We start from the raw sequence: 22485 nt of genomic DNA, 5'->3' as shown, positions 1-22485 counted from the left end.
GTGGACCTATACCGACAAATTTCATACGGAAAGTTTTATACTCCTATTGAAGACTAAATACCAAATTTCACCCATTTCCGAAGAATATTGAGGACACAACCCTCAAAATACCGAAAATCGGGAGGTACCGTTCTATGGGGGCTATATGAAGGCGTGGACCTATACCGTAAATTTTAATATGAAAAACTCTATACCCCAAATGAAGACTACATACCAAATTTCAGCCATTTCGGAGGAGTATTTAGGTCACAACCCTCAAAATACCGAAAATCGGGAGGAACCGTTCCATGGGGGCTATATGAAGGTGTGGACCTATACCGTCAAATTTCATACGGAAAATGTTATACTTCCATTGAAGACTAAATACCAAATTTCAGCCATTTCGGAGGAATATTGAGGCCACAACCTTTAAAATACCGAAAATCGGGAGGTACCGTTCTATGGGGGCTATATGAAGGCGTGGACCTATACCGACAAATTTCATACCGAAAGGTTCATACTTCCATTGAAGACTAAATACCAAATTCCAGCCATTTCGGAGGAATATTGGGGCCACAACCTTCAAAATACCCATAATCGGGAGGTACCTTCTATGGGGGCTATATGAAGGCGTGGACCTATAACGACATATTTTATACGGAAAGTTTTATACTCCCATTGAAGACTAAATACCAAATTTCAGCCATTTTGGAGAAATATTGAGGCCACAACCCTCAAAATAATGAAAATCTGGAGGTATCGTTCTATGGGGGCTATATGCAGGCGTGGACCTATATCGACAAATTTCATACGGAATGTTTAATACTCCCATTGAAGGCTAAATACCAAATTTCAGCCACTTCGGCGGAATAGTGAAGCAACAACCTTCAAATTACCGAAAATCGGGAGGTACCGTTCTATGGGGGCTATATGAAGGCGTGGACCTATACCGTCAATTTTCATATGAAAAATTCTATACCCCAAATGCAGACTAAATACCAAATTTCAGCCATTTCGGAGGAATAATGAGGCCATAACCTTCAAAATACCGAAAATCGGGAGGTACCGTTCTATGGGGAATATATGATGGCGTGGACCTATATCGACAAAATTCTTGGGAAAAGTTGTATACCCCCAACGAAGACTAAGTACTAAATTTCAGCCATTTCGGTGTGATAATGAAGCTTAAACCTCCAAAATACCGAAAATCGGGTGGTACCGGTCTATGGGGGCTATATCAAAACGTGGACCGAAACATTTTCAATACCAAACATCCTAGGAGAAATAGAAACTTCTATACCAAATTACAAAGCTCTATCTTAAAAGTTGCGAGCTGTATCTTGATTTCAACAGACGGACATGGTTATATTGACTTAGAAGTTTACCCTGATCAGGAATAATAATTTAAATTAAATTATTTAAATTAAATTATTTAAAACAAATTGCCTGTTTTGCCTACCTCTAAAGGACTTTTGTTTTCAAACAACCATCAAATAACCAAATCAGCCATGGATTCACTTCTGTCAACTAAAATATTGACAATTTTGATCCTAAACTTAACTAAAAATATTTTTGAATTAATTCTCTTTCGAGTTGAGCTATTTAGACCTAATAGGTACATTGAAAAATTAGGAATCCACCGAAGTCCCACACATTCAACCACTATGCTACGTTTCACAGGTGGTTAGACCGATCATCAGGCATATTGAATGTTGTTTTTTAGTGGGTGGACGAAGGCTAAGCTTGGAGACTAGCATTTATATCACAAATCATTCGAAATTTGTATATTCGAATTATTTATTTATTTTAATGTTAGTCATTTAATTCCAAACCTTTCCTATAGTCCGACTTGGCTGGTAACCCTATTTTTCAATGCTTTATTACAAATACTAAGGCAGCTTTTTTCCACCTTTATTTTATTTGTTCTTCTGTATCAGAAGATTTTGATCATCAATATATGTCATCGGAATGACAAGTTGATGGTGGCTTAGAACGCTAAGACGCCTGCAACCGTGTCACTTGGTTGTTGGGGTCCCAGGTTCGAATCCCAGCCTGGCTCATGCTGAAATCATTTTTTTGTTTTGCCTTATTAAGGCGAAGGTCATTTTTAAAGTGATATTTGAATTAATTCTCTTTCGAGTTGAGCTATTTAGACCTAATAGGTACATTGAAAAATTAGGAATCCACCGAAGTCCCACACATTCAACCACTATGCTACGTTTCACGGGTGGTTAGACCGATTTTTATTGTCCGGTTTCTACCGCACTCCAATTTTTTGAACTAAAAAATTAAATTAAATAATTTAAATTAAATTATTTAAAACAAATTGCCACATTTCTGCTAATGAATTTACAGTTGGAATGTCGGCAATGTTAAACAAATAAAAAATAAGCCATAATGGAGATGTTTAACAATATTTTTTAACCATTCCTTTGTGTTGTATGGGCACTCATATTATCTTGAACGCAACCGTCATGTTAAAATCAATCAGTAGTGGAATTCTGTAACTCATTTTTTGAGTTACCGACAAAAATCGGTAAAATGAAAACGCAAAATTATGAATGAAAAATATCGATAAACGTTGACAACACTGTTGCTATCGGTAAGACTTAGTGACAACTTTTGTTAATTACCGAAATTATAAGCACTACAATTTTACCGATTTTTGTCGGTAACTCGAAAAATGAGTTACGGAATTCCACTACAGATATATGTACATGGTGAAACCAACTTGGAGATTTAGGCCGATAAGTAATTTATAAATAATTAAAACATGTACAATAATTATTTTGATGGATAACGAAATTAAAAATTTTTATTAATATTTTATTTTTTACATTAAAAAAGTCAAAATGTGTTTATTAATATTTCATTACCTTTTACTTTTATTTTCAGGTATGTAACTCCCTATCATGAACGAATGTAAAGCCGTGGGTATTTTTATAATAAATGTGTGTATGTACAAAAAATATTTATTTTTAAATACTTTAAATATATAAACAAATGTTATTCTAACAAACAAATAATGAAGACCTCATAGAACTGCTACACAATATTAAAAAGTCAGTAGAATATAGTACTTCAACACTAACAAATATCTCACAAGTGAATTTTGAAAATGAATTCTGTGTACACGCTGTTCTCACTGCAACAACCCCATGACGTTTTATGAATATCCCCTCTAAAGGAATTTTAATTAATTTACTTTTTTGTCAATATGACATACATACATAAGTTGCAAGAATGTTCTACCACAAACAAAACTCATTGTGATAATGACGTCGAACTCTCAATGGGAAAAGTCTGCAAAATGCATTTTAATATTTTCCCTACATTTTGGCAAAAATAATTCTCCCAAAAAAGTGCCAAAAAGTATGTGCACATAAGGTTATTGCAAAATATATGCCAAGGGGAGAGCAAAAGAAAAATGGGAGTCCTACCTTATTTTCAACACTTTTCTTAAACTAGTTCATGATGTTTTCACTCTCAACACAATTCTTATATTAATTATTTTCACCTGATTTTAAGCGAGCATCTATAGGCAAACTCTTCTATTATTTTAGCTCCTTCTTTTCTTCTATACAATATAGATTCTTCCGCCAGGTCTCTTGGGCATTATTTGTGCTCCCATTTAATGTATTTTTCGATTGTTTTTCGTTTTATTTTTCTAGGTTATACCGCAAAAACCACATATAATGAATGTCGCTACGCACATACATACATAGATACCAACATACATATGTATATCTTTAAGTTCTTCATATGAATTTTCCTTAAGCACAATTGTTCACTCGTTGCTTTAAGTTGTGCTCATTTATTATGCCTTCATGTATGTATATGTGAGTATATGTGAGTGGGCGAATGCTGTGAGCGTCAAATAAACACCTTACGCCCTCAATTCCATGGAGGGTATTTAGTAACGTTAATGGAGTGTTGAGGGAACAGCAAATGTTTAAGGAACTTAGTGCAGAAAAAAATATATTTTTGTGTATTTTAAAAGTATTATTTTCAGAGAAATTAAAAAGTTTGTATTTATTATAAGAAACAAATTTGAAGAAGTATTTTATAATTTTTATTATTTTATATGTTATGTTCTATATTTTATAGTTTATATTTAATATTTTACATTTTTTATTTTATACTTTATATTCAATATTTTATATTGTATAATCTATAGTTTATATTTTTTTATTTTACATTTTATATTTTTATTACTTACTTACTTACTTAGCTGGCCCATTACAGAACATTTGTTCTATAGGCCGAACTAAGAAAAGATCTCCAAATTTCTCTGTTTAGTGCTTCGCTTTCTGGAATACCGCGCCTTGTCATCTCTTCATCCACTTGTTTGCGCCATCTATTCTTTGGCCTGCCAATTCTGCGTGCACCGCCATGTGGCTCGAATTTATACGCCTTTTTAGCGGGTTCATCATCGCTCATTCATAGTATATGGCCTAGCCAACGCAATCGCTGCATCTCGACACATTTATCTATACTGATGTCGTTGTATAGCAGATGCAGCTCGTGGTTCATACGACGTCGATATTCAACGTCGACGCAGATTGGTCCATAGATCTTTGGAAGACTTTTTCTCTCAAACACACCAAGCACTGCCTTATCTGCTTGCGCAAGTACCCAGGCTGCGGAACCATACATCAGAACGGGTAGTATCAGTGTTTTGTAAAGCGTTATTTTTGTTTGACGAGTTGTGGCTTTGTTGTTGAAGTGCTTACTTAAGCCAAAATAGCATAGCCAATACAATTCTTCTTTTTATTTCACAACTGATGTCGTTTGTTGTGTTTACGGCGTTGACGAGGTATACGAAGGCTTTTACTACCTCCAAATTATAGGAACCAACTTCAACAGTTGGTCCGATCTCAATGGACGCATTGCGCGTCGACACCAACAACTTGGTCTTCTCGTCGTTTACCGCCAGACCCACTTAGCAGATTCTCCTTCGACCTTCATAAAGGTATCGGTTACTTCTTTTACTGATCGTCCCATGATGTCTATATCATCAGCATAAGCAAGTAACATGTGGCTATTGGTGTAGATTGCGCCACTTCATTTGACGTTTGCCTCTCGTATAACCTTTTCTAGCAGGATGTTGAAAAAGTCACACGAAAGGCTGTCTCCTTGTCTGAAACCTCTTTTGGTACAAAATTCTTCGGAGGGGTTCTTTCCAATTTTAACTGAGGACCTAGCATCAGTTAGAGTCATCTTACAAAGCCGGATGAGCTTTGCGGGAATACCAAATTCAGACATTGCATGGAATACCTTTGATCGGAGGGGACTGTCGAATGCTGCTTTATAATCGACAAAAAGGTGAAATGTGTCGATCTGCATCTCTTGGGTCTTCTCTAGAATTTGCCGCAGGGTAAATATCTGGTCAATGGTGGACTTGCCAGGTCTAAAGCCACATTGGTATGGTCCAATTATCTTGTTGACCATAGGCTTTATTCGTTCGCACAGTATCCCTGACACTATCTTATAGGCAATAGGGAGTAGACTTATGCCCCTATAGTTGGAGCATACAGTCTTATCTCCTTTCTTGTGGACGGGACATAGGATGCTCAGGTTCCAATCGTCGGGTACGCGTTCTTCCTGCCAGATGGTGCTAACTAGCTAATGCATACACCTTATCAGCGAGTCGCCTCCGGTTTTAAACAGCTCACCTGGTAAGCCATCAGCTCCTGCTGCTTTATTATTCTTTAGCCGATTGATTGCTGTTTTTACCTCATCTTGGCCGGGCGGTATACATTCTATACCATCTTCTGGGATTGGATCTGTGATATTATCGTCTTCGCTACTATTGGATACCAGCAGATTGGAGAAATGTTCCTTCCATATCCTGAGCACGCTGGTCCTTGCTGGTCTCTACAGGAGGATGTGCCTGTACCAAAGCCATCTGTTTGATGTTTCACTCTTTGGTAGAATTTGCGGACTTCATTCTGGCTCCTGTACATCTCGATTTTTTCACACTCCCGCTTTTCCATTTCTCTCTTTTTCTTGCGGAAAAGACGTTTCTCTTCTCTCCTTTTCTCCCGATATCTCTCTCGTGCGCTACGCGTTGCTATTGATTGCAAAGTAGCTCTATATGCCGCATTTTTCTCTTCGGTAGCAGCACGACACTCCTGGTCATACCATGAATTCCTTTGTGGACGTCTCTGGAATCCAAGTATGGATTTTGCGGCCGTTTGCATGGAGTGAGCAATATTTTGCCATTTTGTTGTTATGTTATCGGGACAAGAAGTGCTCTCATTAAGCAATTGGGCTAGTTGAGTGGAGTATGCTGTGGCTATCTGTTGTGTTTGCAGCCTATCGATGTCCAACTTCCGCGTTGTGTCTGTTCGTTCTTTATTTGCAACGTTTAGACGGGTACGTACCTTTGCTGCAACAAGGTAGTGGTCCGAATCAATGTTTGCGCCTCGGAACGATCGTACATCCAACACGCTCGATGAATGTCTTCCATCTATCACAACGTAATCAGTTTGATTACTTGTTCTTTGATCTGGAGACAGCCAGGTGCCCATATGAATATCGAGATGATTAAATCTGGTACTGCTAACTACCATGTTTTTTGCAGCTGCAAAGTCTATCAGCTTCATACCATTGTCAGATGTTTCACTGTGGAGACTGAATTTCCCGACTGTTGGGCCAAAGATATTCTCCTTTCCAATTTTGGCATAAAATCGCCTAGAATGATTTTAATGTCATGGGCAGGGCAACGGTCATATGCTTCTTCTAAGCGCTCGTAAAATATATCTTTGGTCTGTTCGTCCTTTTCTTCAGTGGGAGCATGAGCGCAAATAAAGCTGATGTTGAAGAATTTAGCTTTTTTTTCGAATTGCAGCAAGTCTTTCATTCACTGGGGTGAAGCTGGATACCAGATGTTTTAGTATCCGACTAACTACGAATCCGCAACCAAAATCATGCTTTACGTCATGGCAGCTATAATAAAGTGCGTCACCTTTAGGTGTTGTTGTGGCGCCTTTCCCAATCCATCGTATTTCCTGTATGGCAGTAATGTCGGTCTTGTACTTTTCAAGTACGTCTGCCAATGCGAAGACTGCACCTTCTCTATAAAGAGTGCGAACATTCCAGGTGCAACGTTTGCGGGGTTCGTCAACTTTAGAGGGGTTTGTTTTTCGTTTCTTTCGTTTTTTTCATAGTAGGCTGTTTTTTCTAAAGGAGGTTTACTAACCCGACGCCCAAACCCAAGTTTTTAACGTTCTTATGGGTGAACGTGCGGCACATGTTAGCTCACTACCTTAAACGGATGTTAAAGGCAGTTTCCCAGGTGACACCACGGGGAGGTCAGTGTCCACTTGAGATGAAAGAGGGTCCAAGATAAATCCTGGGCTTTGCCATGTTAAAGCCGTTCCTTGGTATCTTCCATCCCCTACGCCACCCAAGTGTCTAGTATTCTCAAATAAATGAGAATCACACTCAATTTTCGGATTTCCCAAAAAACATCAGAACAACAATATTTGCAAACAATCATCTAACAAAAAAAAAAAAAAAAAAAAACAAGTAAAAAAGGCCTTGCCGACTGAGATATACCCTCAGCCTGTGCAAATTGAAACAATTTTTTTACAAAAAACTTATGTATTTAGGGGGTTTCAAAATTTTGGTCGTATGAACTGACAAAAATGTTGATTAGGATTAAAGCTCAAAAATTTTGCGGAAAAGGTACTTAAAGGAATTGACCGACATAGACCATGGGGGTTTTTTACACCCTTCGGGATGTTTTCTCAAGAATTATGGACTTGCCCCTGAAACAACTTTTACCATCGTATCTGATGATACAGACATCATGGGACGATCTGTAAAAGAAGTAACCGATACCTTTATGAAGGTCGAAGGAGAATCTGCTAAGTGGGTCTGGCGGTAAACGACGAGAAGACCAAGTTGTTGGTGTCGACGCGCAATGCGTCCATTGAGATCGGACCAACTGTTGAAGTTGCTTCCTATAATTTGGAGGTAGTAAAAGACTTTGTATACCTCGTCAACACAACAAACGACATCAGTTGTGAAATAAAAAGAAGAATTGTATTGGCCAATAGATGCTATTTTGGCTTAAGTAAGCACTTCAAAAACAAAGCCACAACTCGTCAAACAAAAATAATGTTCTACAAAACACTGATACTACCTGTGCTGATGTATGGTTCCGCAGTCTGGGTACTTGCGCAAGCAGATAAGGCAGTGTTTGGTGTGTTTGAGAGAAAAATTCTTCGAAAGATCTACGGACCAATCTGCGTTGACGGTGAATATCGACGTCGCATGAACCACGAGCTGTATCTGCTATACAACGACATCAGTATAGATAAACGTATCGAGATGCAGCGATTGCGTTGGCTAGGCCATATGCTATGAATGAGCGATGGGCGTTTGAACAGACAAAAATGTTGATTAGGATTAAGGATCAAAAGTTTTGCGGAGGAGATACTAAAAGGAATGGATCGACATTGACCGTTATGGATGTTGATCTCCAGCCACAACATATGGTGCCATAGGGGGTTTTTACACTCTTCGGGCTGTTTGGTCAAGAAGTATGGACTTGCCCCTAAAAAAATTTTACCATCGTAAATGAGGCAGCGAATGTAAGTTGCTTCAACAAAAATCAAAGTGATTCAATAGCAGGCCTTAAAGTGAACTTATCCAAAATTTTGTGTGGGAGGTACTGGATGAAGTGGACAAATGTAGTCCATATTCGAACCTGATCTATATCTGGTAGATATTATGAGAATGTGTAAAGTATGGACCAAATCGGTCACTCCCATCAAGAGTTATCGTGCGCACAATTTTTCCGAATATTTTTGAACTTTTGTGGGGTAGGTACCTGAAGTAGTGGACCGATATGGCTTATCTACGGACTTAAACTAAGTTTGGAATCAATATTACGAAGGCCAAATTTTGGCCGGAATCTGCATATCCATTCGAGAATTATCTTGCGCTTCCAGCCATAAGCATGGTGTCATAGGGTTTGTTTTTCAACTTTCAGGCTATTTTTTCTGGAAGTATGGACTTGCCCCTGATGAAAATTGTACCTTCGTATAGGGGACAGTGAATACAAGATGTTACAACAAAAACCAAGGCGATTCGAGAGCCGGTCCTAAACTGAACTTTTCCTCGAACTTTTACTCGAAGGAGTTTACCGATTGAGTCCATATTGGAACCTCATCTAAGTCTGGTAGAAATTTCATAATGTGCAAAGTATGAACCAAATCGCTTACTCCCTTCAAGAACTTTTGTGGAGGAGGTACCGGAAGGAGTGGACCGATATAATCCATCTTTGAACTTGAACTAAGTTTGGACAAAATATTACGAAAGCCAAATTTTGGACCGAATCGGCAGATCCGTTCGAGAGTTATCTTGCGCTCCAACCACTGCACACGGTGTCATAGGGTTTTTTGTAACTTTCTGGCTATTTTCTCAGGAAGTATGGACTTGTCCCTAATGAAACTTACAGCGTCGTATAGAGGACAGCGAATACACCTTGCGTAAACAAAAATTAAAGCGATTCGAGACCAGGTCCTAAACTTTTCCGAAATTTTGTGTGGGAGGTACCCAAAGGAGTGGACCGATTGAGGCCATATTAGAACCTCATCTAAGTTTGGTAGAAACTACACGATGTGCAAAGTATGGGCCAAATCGGTTATTCCCTACAAGAGTTATCGTGCGCACAAGTTTTGCGACAATTTTTGAACATTTGTGTGGGAGGTACCTGAAGGAGTGGACCTATATGGCCCATCTTAGAACTTAAATCGAATCTGAACAAAATATTTCGATACCCAAAATTTGAACCGAATCGATTGATCCTTTCGAGAGTTATCGTGCGCACCAGCCTGCCAGACAGGTAGACAGACAGGCAGACAGACGGACGGACATTGCTAGATCTACTCAAAATTGTCTGAAACGGATATCGTACAAACATACTTGGGGTCTAAAACCATTATTTCGATGAGGCACATTTTTGGTCGTATCAAAGTGTAAATACCCTCTTTAACCTAAAGGCTGAGGGTATAAAGATTCAAACAAATGCTAATGGCCAAACAATGGCAGTTTAACACAAAAAGACCACACAGTAAAACCAGATTATCGCCATAGAAGTTGGGGGAGACTTTAGCTTTGAGAGGGAGTGACTGACTGAGTGGGGCAAGGAAGTTGTCGGAAAAATATTAAGTGACAAATTGACACTATGCTGCTGTCAACGTTGGCATTGTCTGGTGTTAAACATTTTTTTTCTATTTAAAGGAATATTGTTTTATTACAAAGGGAGACATCCGAATACATTGAACCCAGGAAAAGATATACAAATCGCCTAGATATCATTGTAGGAACTTTGCTTCTCATCACTCTTCTTTAAAGAACGATTTAAATTTTCAATTACGTACATTACACCCTTGGCAATAGATTGAACATAGATTGAAAGTTATAAATAATCTTGTTTGTAAAATAAATTACTTTTTAAGTTCTTCAAAACAAAAAAATGAAATTTATTATGAGCCTCTTGATGTTAATACGAAATGTCCTTTTATTGTTACTCTGTAAGATATTCTTATGCCACTCCTCCCGTTCGTTTTATTACTCACAGACAAGCCATCGCTTCATTATAATGAAGTGTCAACTTTAAGTGGCAATTTGATATGGAATAATTTTACCGTGACATGGCACAGAAAAGGTCTAGCAGTTACGTCGCCCAATGTCACTTCTACAAACATCTAAACAAAACGGAAAATCATAGTTCAAAGGACATCACATTTTTGTAAAAGAAACGAAAATGCTGGCTATGTAGCTTGTGTGAAAATGTCTTATATGTAGAAACAATAGGGCGTTCCAAAAAACAAAATATTGGATTGAAATGTCTTCCCTCTAATTTTTCCCATTTGATTCCAGAATACTAAATATGGAATATTATGGCGTTCGGTTACCGTTAAGACATGCCAACAGAGCACCATCTTTATTTACATATGATTTTTATGGGGAACCAATAGTAAATTTCCTTGAAATTAATGTAAGTGTCCAAGTTGCTAGCCAATTGATGTTAAATTTTTGACAGTTTACCTTTTGTCGCAGCAACAAACTCTATTTATATTTTTGAAAAATTTTTGTAATATTTTCTCTTAAGGTTTTGAGATCAAATGAAAAAACAGTTTTTCGGTACAGTCTAATGTACATGTGTATTGTTGTCTTGTTTAGCCCAAAGACCTGAAAACGTATTTTCCACTGCTCTTTAGTTTGGGTTGGGTTGGGTTACCATGGTAGTTTTCCCCAACTTGTTTCTCCTTTTTTAGTTATTTCCTGAACATTACAATGTTTGTTTTCTCTGTGTATCTCTTCTTGTTTTAAAGATAGGGTCATATTTTCTATTTTGAAAATTACATAACATTGTTATCCAATTTCTTTCTCCACAGAGTCGGGGGTAGGTAGCTGTTCCTTGCTGGTATTACAATTACATTTCTTTTAACTTCATCTTTTTCTTTATAACCGAACATGAACCAAATATTGTTTTAAGAAATTTAATATCCTCCAATAGGTGTTCTAATATTCGGATATGCATTTCTACAATTTGCATAACAACATCCTTAATATTCCTTGAAGACAAACAAAACTACAGCTATCCAATAACTTGTCTAACAACTACGACTTCAATTAGGACTATTTGTGACTTTAGCTATGACAATGGGTGACAATAACGACAATGATGATGACAACAACAACAACGATGTTGTTCACGATGATGATGACAACGACTACAAATGTTGCTGCCAACTCCTTAGCCTAAATACATAGAAATTTGTAGTCATTCTAAGTCATGTCTGAAAATCCAAAATGCCGTTCGTCTATCCTTCCAACCAAAAATCATCATCAACTTTCAGTTTCATGCCATTTGTATAGAGGCCATGTTTCTTTGACAGTTGTAGAATATTTTGTTGACACTTTCTGTTTTTTTTTTTCTTTTTTGCTAACTGATGTTTTTGCAATGTTGTTTTTTTAAGGGGGAGGGAGTTTCATATTGCATTTTTTTGGTTCGTTACCATTGGTGCGGATGATGACTTTGGTGATAACAATGCTCTGTCACTGTTCCCAGAATATTGTCACATTGCCTGCTGTGTCTTGTTGTCCATTGTGATGATAAACGTTTGTTGTTGGTCAGGCAGATATGCTAGTGTGTTATTCCAATTCCAATGGGTAAAAAACGGTTGACCCCTATTTTATTTGAATATTTCTTTATTCTCCTGTCAGCATCTGTCATTGACATACATACATATACAAGTATCCAAAAATCATTTGTTTTTAATTAAAAACAAGTATGAAGGGCGTTAAGTTCGGCCGGGCCGCACATGTTATACCCTCCACCACGAGTTATATTGAAGTAAAATGGAACCATTAATCTCCTTTCGTTTATGAAGAAGACTAATTACCGAATTTCAGCAAAGTTCGTCGATCTATATCGACAAATTCCTGCGGAAAGTTTTTAGATTCAAGGAAGACTAAATTCCAAATTTTCGATATTTCGGTAAGATAATGTGGCTAAACCCTAAAAAATACCAAAAATTAAGAGGTATGCTTCTATGGGGGATAAAGGAAGACGTGGACATATACTAATAACTCTTTTAAGGGAAACCTTTTAATCCCTTGGAAGACTAAATAACAAAAAAAATCAGTCATTTCGGTGGGATGTTGACGTCACAACCTTTAGAATTACCAAAATCGAGAGGTACCGTTCTATGGCGGCTATATAAAGGCAAGGACCTATACCGACAAATTCCATATGGAAAGTTTTATACCCCAAATAAAGACTAAACACCAAATTTCAGCCAATTCGGTGGAATATTGAGGCAACAACCTGCAAAATACCGAAAATCGGGAGGTACCGTTCAATGGAGGCTATACAAAGGCGTGGACCTATACCGACAAAATTAGAGGGGAAAGTTCAATACCCCCAACGAAAACTAAATACCAAATTTTAGACATTTCGGAGGAATATTGAGGCCACAACCTTCAAAATACCGAAAATCGGGAGTTCTATGGGGGCTATATAAAGGTGTGGACGTATACCAACCAAATTCTGGGGGAATGTTTCATACTTTAAATAAAGACTAAATACCAAATTTCAGCCATTTCGGTGGAATATTGAGGCCACAACTTTCAAAATACCGAAAATCAGGAGGTACCGTTCTATGGGGACTATATGAAGGCGTGGAACTATACCGACAAAATTAGATCGAAAAGTTGAATACCCCCAACGAAAACTAAATACCAAATATTAGCCATTTCGGAGGAATATTAAGGCCTCAACGTTCAAAATACCGAAATTCGGGGGGTACCGTTCTACGGGGGCTATACAAAGGCGTAGACCTATACCCACAAATTTCATATGGGAAGTTTTATACCCCAAATGATGACTAAACACCAAATTTCAGCCAATTCGGAGGAATATAGAGACCACAACCTTCAAAATACCGAAAATCGGGAGGTACCGTTCCATGGGGGCTATATGAAGGCGTGGACCTACACAACAAAATTCTGGGGGAAAGTTTTGTACTCCAAATGAAGACTAAACAACAAATTTCAGCCATTTCGGTGGAATATTGAGGCCACAACCTTCAAAATACCGAAAATCGGGAGGTACCATTCTATGGGGGCTATATGAAGTCGTCGACCTATACCAACAAAATTCTGGGGGAAAGTTTTGTACTCCAAATGAAGATTAAATACCAAATTTCAGCCATTTCGGTGGAATATTGTGGCCACAAACTGCAAAATACCGAAAATCGGGAGGTACCGTTCTATGGGGGCTATATGAAGACGTGGACCTATACCAACAAAATTAGAGGGGAATGTGTTATACTCCAAATGATGACAAAATACCAAATTTCAGCCAATTCGGTGGAATATTGGGGAAACAACCTTCAAAATACCGAAAATCGGGAGGTACCGTTCAATGGTGGCTATACAAAGGCGTGAACCTATACCGACAAAATTAGAGAAGAAAGTTGTATACCCCCAACGAAAAGTAAATACCAAATTTCAGTCATTTCGGAGGAATATTGAGGACGCAACGTTCAAAAAACCGAAATTCGGTCATAGACCTATACCGACAAGATTAGAGGGGAAAGTTGAATACCCCCAACGAAAACTAAATACCAAATTTCAGTCATTTCGGAGGAATATTGAGGCCACAACTTTCAAAATATCGAAAATCGGGAGGTACCGTTCTATGGGGGCTATATGAAGTCATGGACCTATACCAACAAAATTCTGAGGAAAATTTTTGTACTCCAAATGAAGACTAAATACCAAATTTCAGCCATTTCGGTGGAATATTGAGGCCACAACTTTCAAAATACCGAAAATCGGGAGGCACCGTTCTATGGAGGCCTATATGAAGTCGTGGACCTATACCAACAAAATTCTGGGGGAATGTTCCATACTTCAAATGAAGACTAAATACCAAATTTCAGCCATTTAGGTAGAATATTGAGGCAACAACCTACAAAATACCGAAAATCGGGAGGTACCGTTCAATGGTGGCTATACAAAGGCGTGAACCTATACCGACAAAATTAGAGGGGAAAGTTGAATACCCCCAACGGAAACTAAATACCAAATTTTAGCCATTTCGGAGGAGTATTGAGCCCACAACCTTCAAAATACCGAAAATCGGCAGGTACGGTTCTATGGGGGCTATATGATGGTGTGGACGTATACCAACAAAATTCTGGGAGAATATTTTATACTCTAAATGAGGACTTAATACCAAATTTCAGCCATTTCGGTGGAATATTGAGGCCACAACTTTCAAAATACCGAAAATCGGGAGATACCGTTCTATGGGGGCTATATGAAGTCGTGGACATATACCAACAAAATTCTGGGGGAATGTTTTATACTCTAATCGAAGACTAAATACCAAATTTCAGCCATTTCTGTGGAATATTGAGGCCACAACTTTCAAAATACCGAAAATCAGGAGGTACCGTTCTATGGGGGCTATATGAAGGCGTGGACCTATACCGACAAAATTCTGGGGGAAAGTTTTATACACCCTGCGAAGACAAAATACCAAATTTTAGCCATTTCGGAGGAATTTTGAGGCCACAACCTTCAAAATACCGAAAATTGGGACATACCGTTCAATGGGGGCTATATAAAGGGGTAGACCTATACCGACAAAATTAGAGGGGAAAGATGAATACCCCCAACGAAAACTAAATACCAAATTTCAGTCATTTCGGAGGAATATTGAGGCCACAATCTTCAAAATACCGAAAATCGGGAGGTACCGTTCTATGGGGGCTATATTAAGGCGTGGACCTATATCGACAAAATTCTGGGTGAAAGTTTTATACCCCCAGCGAAGACTAAATACCAAATTTTAGCCAATTCGGAGGAATATTTATGCCACAACCTTCAAAATATCGAAAATCGGGAGGTACCGTTCTATGGGGGCTATATGAAGTCGTGGACCCATACCAACAAAATTCTAGGGGAAAGTTTTGTACTCCAAATGAAGACTAAATACCAAATTTCAGCCATTTCGGTGGAATATTGAGGCCACAACCTTCAAAATACCGAAAATCGGGAGGTACCGTTCTATGCGGGCTATATGAAGGCGTGGACCTATACCGACAAAACGCTTGGGGAAAGTTGTATACCCCCAACGAAGACTAAGTACCAAATTTCAGCCAATTCGGAGGAATATAGAGGCCACAACCTTCAAAATACCGAACATCGGGAGGTACAGTTCAATGGGGGCTATATGAAGACGTGGACCTATACCGACAAAAATAGAGGGGAAGTTGAATACCCCCAACGAATACTAAACACCAAATTTTAGCCATTTCGGAGGAATATTGAGGCCACAACCTTCCAAATACCGAAAATCGTTAGGTACCGTTCAATGGGGGCTATATGAAGGCGTGGAGCTATACCGACAAAATTCTGGGGGAATGTTTTATGCTCTAAATGAAGACTAAATACCAAATTTCAGTCATTTCGGTTGAATATTGAGGGTACAACTTTCAAAATACCGAAAATCGTGAGGTACCGTTCAATGGGGGCTATATGAAGGCGTGGACCTTTACCGACAAAATTAGAGGGGAAAGTTTTGTACTCCAACTGAAGACTAAATACCAAATTTCAGCCATTTCGGTGGTATATTGAGGCAACAACCTTCAAAATGCCGAAAATCGGGAGGTACCGTTCTATGAGAGCTACATGAAGGCGTGGACCTATACCGACAAAATTCTGGGGGAAAGTTTTATACACCCAGCGAAGACTAAATACCAAATTTCAGGCATTTCGGTGGAATATTGAGGCCACAACTTTAAAAATACCGAAAATCGGAAGGTACCGTTCTATGGGGGCTATATGAAGTCGTGGACCTACACCAACAAAATTCTAGGGAAATGTTTTATACTCTAAATGAAGACTAAATACAAAATTTCAGCCATTTCGGTGAAATATTGAGGCCACAACCTTCAAAATACCGAAAATCGGGAGGTAAAACTGCCAAAGAATTATAATCTTCATTTGTCATCTGCCTAGAAAACACAGTCACCCATTTTTTTTAAGATTCGATTATCAATTGTTTTACATAAGTAACTGTCTAGACAGTTTGTATGTATGGATACTTATTAAGCAATACAATCATGTTAATCGCTAATACGGCTGGCTTTTGTATAAAATTCTGTAAAAAAGTTAACGACACGAATCGACCTTGACCTTTTGTAAGATGTTGTTTTTTAGCGGATGATTGCTTGTAAGGATTTCTTGTCAATGATTTTCTTTATGTATGAACAAAATAAGAACTTTAGCTAAAAATTGTGTTTGAAAAAATTAAAACTTTTAATATTTTGGTGGATCCGAAACATCTGGCTAAAGCGGACAAAAGGGCCAATATGACTTATGTGCTTTATAAGCATTATTTTACTCTGTCCAAGGGTTAGAGGGTTTCACCTATATTTCCCTCCAAGGTCGATTATCATGTTTCCTGAGGAAATAGTTTCTTTTTAATTTTAACCCGATCCATCGGCATTTTATTAATTATCCTTCCTTTGAAACCCATATGTAAATAACATTTTAAAGATATACAACAAATATACAACCTTACAAATATGCGAGGAATAACAACATAATATTAAAAGAAGCCGATGAAACCACTCTGAGAACCACAACACAAAAAGTCATCTGAAGACAGATATGAATGTGGGAAAATCTAAAGCATTTTGTCATGTTAGCGTTTCATATGGTGGTAATGATGTGTTTGGTTGGTTTTGGATAAAGAGGCTTATGTTTCGCTCGGTTTTTCTGTTCATTGTTGTGTGTGTGGGTGTGCATTTGCAGACTGCTACCTTGTCGTCTGCTCATTTGTCTCATGGCATTAAAACATGAATAAAGAATGAAATGTGTGCATAAATGACAAAGCATAGCCACATAAGAGCAAACCCTAGACTTGGAAAGTCAACACCCATAATGGCACACCCTGTGTCGTTATTTGTTAATAGGAATTAAAAAGACCAGGAGAAGGTATGCCAAAGAGGAAATGTTAAAAAATTAGAAATATTTGCCTGATATTTTTTAATAAGCCATTCCCTCTCTCTCTCTCTCTCTCTCTTTCTTTAACTTTATCATCTTTGACATATTTAACATATTTATTGGAAGACATTCATATTAAATTGTACAGCCTACATTTAGGGTTACTTTGAATTATTTCGAATTACAGCAGCATGACACAAAAAGGTCACATTTAGGTCACATTAAAAAGATTCTGTCTAGATAGGATTTACATCAACTTTTCATGTTATTCAGAATTTTCTTCCTTCTCTTGAATTCACACAGACACACCGAGACATGAACACATGAATGATACACAATAACCTGAACATTATTTTGGTTTTCATGCATGACTACCGGCTTACATCTGCACATAACTAAACTGTAATGCGACACAAGCACGCGTTTGAGGTCGCGTATTAAGTACGTGAGTATGTCAATGGAGGTTGTCAGTAAGTTATAAAGAACAAAAGTATGTATACGATATATTAAAAGTGTCGTTGTAAATGTATTTTACTTGTTAATAATTGTTGCAACAAATGCAATTGACAACATAAACATCGATGACGACGTTGCCATTATCGCGGCGGTAATATGCTTGTGTGTGTGGAAGCAGACAGAGAAAGAAGAAGATGAAATGCAGTAGCAACCACATCCGCAACAATGACAGCAAACGAATGACAGTTCATACCTTTGAGGGTTAACACTTACACAGCATTGCATAATTTCCTCTGCAACTGGCGTGGTACTATGTATGTCTGCCTGCCTTTGGTTGGTGTGGCGAGAAGGAAATTTATGATCTTTTTCGTGATAAAATAAAACACTTAAGAATGAAACTGCACTTTTATGAGTAATAAAAAAATTAAACTATGGTATAATATAAGGTCTTCGATAGACTGAAAGCCTTTTCAGGTCTTCTATGGACAGAAGACTTTTTAAGGTCTTCCACAGACAGAGGACGTTTTAAGGACTTCAATAGACAGAATAAGACCCTCTAAGGCCTTCGAAAGGCAGAAGATGATTTTTTGAGGTTTTTGATAGAAAGAAGAAAATCTTTTTAGGTCTTCGATAGAGAGAAGAAGACCTTTTCAGGACTTCGATATACAAAACACCTTTAAGGTCCTTTTATATGTAGAAGAATACTTTTCAAGGTCATCGAAAGACATACAAGACCTTTAAAGGCCTTCGATAGATAAAAGAAAACCTTTTAAGGCCGTCGCTAGACAGAAGAAGGCCTTTCAAGGTGTTCGATAGGCAGAAGAAGACATTATAAGGTGTTCGATAGGCAGAGGAAAGCATTTTAAGGTCTTCGATATACAGAATAGGACCTGCAAGGTCCTTCGACAGAAGAAAACCTCCTAACCCTTAAGGTCTTCTACAGACAGAAAACTTTTCCAGGTATTCTACGGACAGTAGACTAGGGATTGGTAATGGAAAGAAATAATCGATTTTTCGAATTTTCGATTTTGGTCTAAAACTAAAAATGCAGAAAAACTATAACAGCACAAAATCGATTATTCGTCGATTTTCGAGTTTTCTGTTGAAACTATAAAACCGCCAAAACTGTGAAAAGTCATCTCCGGTAAACTTTTGCATAGGAAAAGTCATCTCCGGTGAACTTTTGTATAGGAAAAGTCATCTCCGGTGAACTTTTGTATAGGAAAAGTCATCTCCGGTGAACTTTTGCATAGGAAAAGTCATCTCCGTTAAACTTTTGTATAGGAAAAATCATCTCCGGTGAACTTTCGCATAGGAAAAATCATCTCCGGTGAACTTTCGCATAGAAAAAGTCATCTCCGGTGAACTTGGTCAAACTCGAAAATCGACCACAAGATAATCGATTATGCCATTTACCCTCAAGACGAAAGTCGGAACGATTTTTAGACTTTTGACTGCAAAAAGTCGATTAATCGAAAGTCGAATATCCGTAAGGTCTTCTACGGACAGTATGCATTATAAGGTCTTCTAGGACAGTAGACCATTTAAGGTCTTCCACAGATAGAAGACCTTATAAGGACTTCGATAGTCAGTAGAAAACTGTTTAAGGTCTTTGATAGACAGAAGAAGACCCTTTAAGATAATCGATAGATACAAGATTAGCTTTTTAGGCATTCGTCAGACAGAAAAAAACATTTCAAGGCCGTCGATAGACTGAAGAAGGTTTTTTAAGGTCTTTGATAGGCAGAAGAATTGATTTTAAGTTGTTCAATAGAAAGAATAAGACCTTTTACGGTCCTCGATAGGTAGAGGAAGACCTCTTAAGATCTTCAATAGACAGAATGGCCCTTAGTGTCTTTGACAGGCAGAAGACTTTTCAAGTATTCTACGGAGAGAAAACCTTTTAAGGTCTTCCACAGACAGAAGACCTTCTAAGGTCTTCAATAGATAGAAGACATTTTAAGGCCTTGTATAGGCAGAAGACTTTTCAGGTCTTCGACAGTCCTATAAAGACTTCGATAGTCTGTAGAAGACTGTTTAAGGTCTTAAGAAGAAAGCCCTTTAAGGCAATCGATAGATAAATGAAGACCTTTTTAGGCATTCGTAAGACAGAAGAAAACATTTCAAGGCCGTCGATAGACTGCAGAAGGCTTTTTAGGGTCTTCGATAGGAAGAAGAATTAATGTTAAGTTGTTAAATAGGAAGAATAAGACCTTTAAAGGTCATCGATAAATAGAGGAAAACGTTTTAAGATCTTCGATAGACCGACAGGCAGAAGATCTTTTCCTGTACTACAGAGAAAAAACGTTTTAAGGATTTTCACAGACAGAAGACCTTTAAGACAATCGATAGATAAATGAAGACCTTTTAAGGCATTCGTCAGCCAGAAGAAAACATTTCAAGGCCGTAGATAGACTGATGAAAGCCTTTTAGGGTCTTCGATAGGAAGAAGAATTGATGTGAAGTTGTTTGACAGAAAGACTAAGACCTTTAAATGTCATAGATAGAGGAAGACCTCTTAATATCTTCGATAGACCGAAAGCCCCCCTTAATGTCTTCGACAGGCAGAAGACCTTTTCAGGTATTCTACGGAGAGAAAACCTTTTTTAAGGTTTTCCACAGACCGAAGACCTTTTGAGGTCTTCAATAAATAGAAAACATTTTAAGACCTTTCACAGGCAGAAGACTTTTCAGGTCTTCGACAGTCCTTATAAGTACATTGATAGTCAGTAGAAGACTGTTTAAGGTATTTGATAGACAGAAGAAGACCCTGTAAGACAATCGACAGATAGAAGAATACCTTTTTAGGCATTCGTCACACAGAAGAAAACTTTTTAAGGCCGTCGATAGAATGAAGAAGGCCTTTTAAGGTCTTCGATAGGCAGAAGAATTGATTTTAAGTTGTTTAAGGTCTTCGATAGATAGAGGAAGACCTCTTAAGATCTTCGATAGACAGAATGCTCCTTAAAGTCTTCGGCAGGCAGAAGACCTTTTCAGGTATTCTACGGAGAGAAAACCTTTTAAGGTATTCCACAGACAGAAGACCTTTTAAGGTCTTCAATAGATAGAAGGCTTTTTAAGGTCTTCCATAGGCAGAAGACTATTCAGGTCTTCGACAGTCCTTATAAGGACTTCGATAGTCAGTAGAAGACTGTTTAAGGTCTTTGATAGACAAAAGAAGACCCTTTAATACAATCGATAGATAAATGAAGACCTTTTTAGGCATTCGTTAGCCAGAAGAAAACAGTTCAAGGTCGTCGATAGACTGAAGAAGGCCTTTTAAGATAGACCGAAAGCCCCCTAAATGTCTTCGACAGGCAGAAGACTTTTTCAGGTATTTTACGGAGAGAAAACCGTTTAAGGTCTACCACAGACAGAAGACCTTTTAAGGTCATCAATATATAGAAGACTTTTAAGGCCTTCCATAGGCAGAAGACTTTTTAAGGCCTTCCATAGACAGCAGACTTCTCAGGTCTTCGCCAGTCCTTATAAAGACTTCGATAGTCAGTAGAAGACTGTTGAAGGTCTTTGATCGACAAAAGAATACCCTTTAAGATAATCGATAGATAAATGAAGACCTTTTTAGGCATTCGTCAACCAGAAGAAAACATTTCAAGGCCGTCGATAGACTGAAGAAGGCATTTTAAGTTCTTCTATAGGCAGAAGAATTGATTTTAAGTTGTTCAATAGAAAGAATAAGACCTTTTATGGTCTTCGATTGGTAGAGGAAGACCTCTTAAGATCTTCGATAGACAGAATGCCCCTTAATGTCTTCGACAGGCAGAAGACCTTTTCAGATATTCTACGGAGAGAAAACCTTTTAAGGTCTAACACAGGCAGAAGAACTTTTAAGGTCTTCAATAAATAGAAAACATTTTAAGACCTTCCCCAGGCAAAAGACTTTTCAGGTCTTCGACAGTAATTATAAGGACTCCGATAGTCAGTAGAAGACTGTTTAAGGTCTTTGATAGACAAAAGAAGACCCTTTAAGACAATTGATAGATAAATGAAGACCTTTTTAGGATTTCGTCAGACAGAAGAAAACATTTTAAGGCCGTCAATAGACTGAAGAAGGCTTTTTAAGTTTCTCGATAGGCAGAATAATTGATGTTAAGTGGTTCAATAGAAAGAATAAGACCTTTTAAGGTCTTCGATAGGCAGACGAATTGATTTCAAGTTGTTCAATAGAAAGAATAAGAACTTTTAAGGTCTTCGATAGATAGAGGAAGACCTCTTAAGATCTTCGATAGACCGATAGACCTGTTTTCGACAGGCAGAAGACCTTTTCAGGTATTCTACGGAGAGAAAACCTTTTAAGGTCTTTCACAGACAGAAGAACTTTTAAGGGCTTCAATAGATAGAAGGCCTTTTAAGGTCTTCCATAGGCAGAAGACTTTTCAGGTCTGAAGAAGACCAATTAATGTGTTCGATAAAGAGACTAAAAACTTATAAGGTCCTCAATATAGAGAAGAAGATTTATTAAAGTCTTCGTTCAACAAAATG

The 22485-nt window shown here is 37.9% G+C and overlaps 1 protein-coding gene across 6 annotated transcripts in view; it reads left to right on the top strand.

Annotated features, from left to right (window-relative positions):
- Positions 1 to 22485, top strand: part of mgl (low-density lipoprotein receptor-related protein megalin) — a 579665-nt gene that overhangs the window by 406205 nt on the left and 150975 nt on the right. The gene's annotated exons all lie outside the window — the stretch shown is intronic.

This window comes from Musca autumnalis, unplaced genomic scaffold, assembly GCF_047663935.1.
Source record: "Musca autumnalis isolate F117 unplaced genomic scaffold, ASM4766393v1 scaffold_3, whole genome shotgun sequence".
NCBI classification, from domain to species: Eukaryota; Metazoa; Arthropoda; class Insecta; order Diptera; family Muscidae; genus Musca; species Musca autumnalis.
This window is presented reverse-complemented; position numbering and strand designations above follow the sequence as displayed.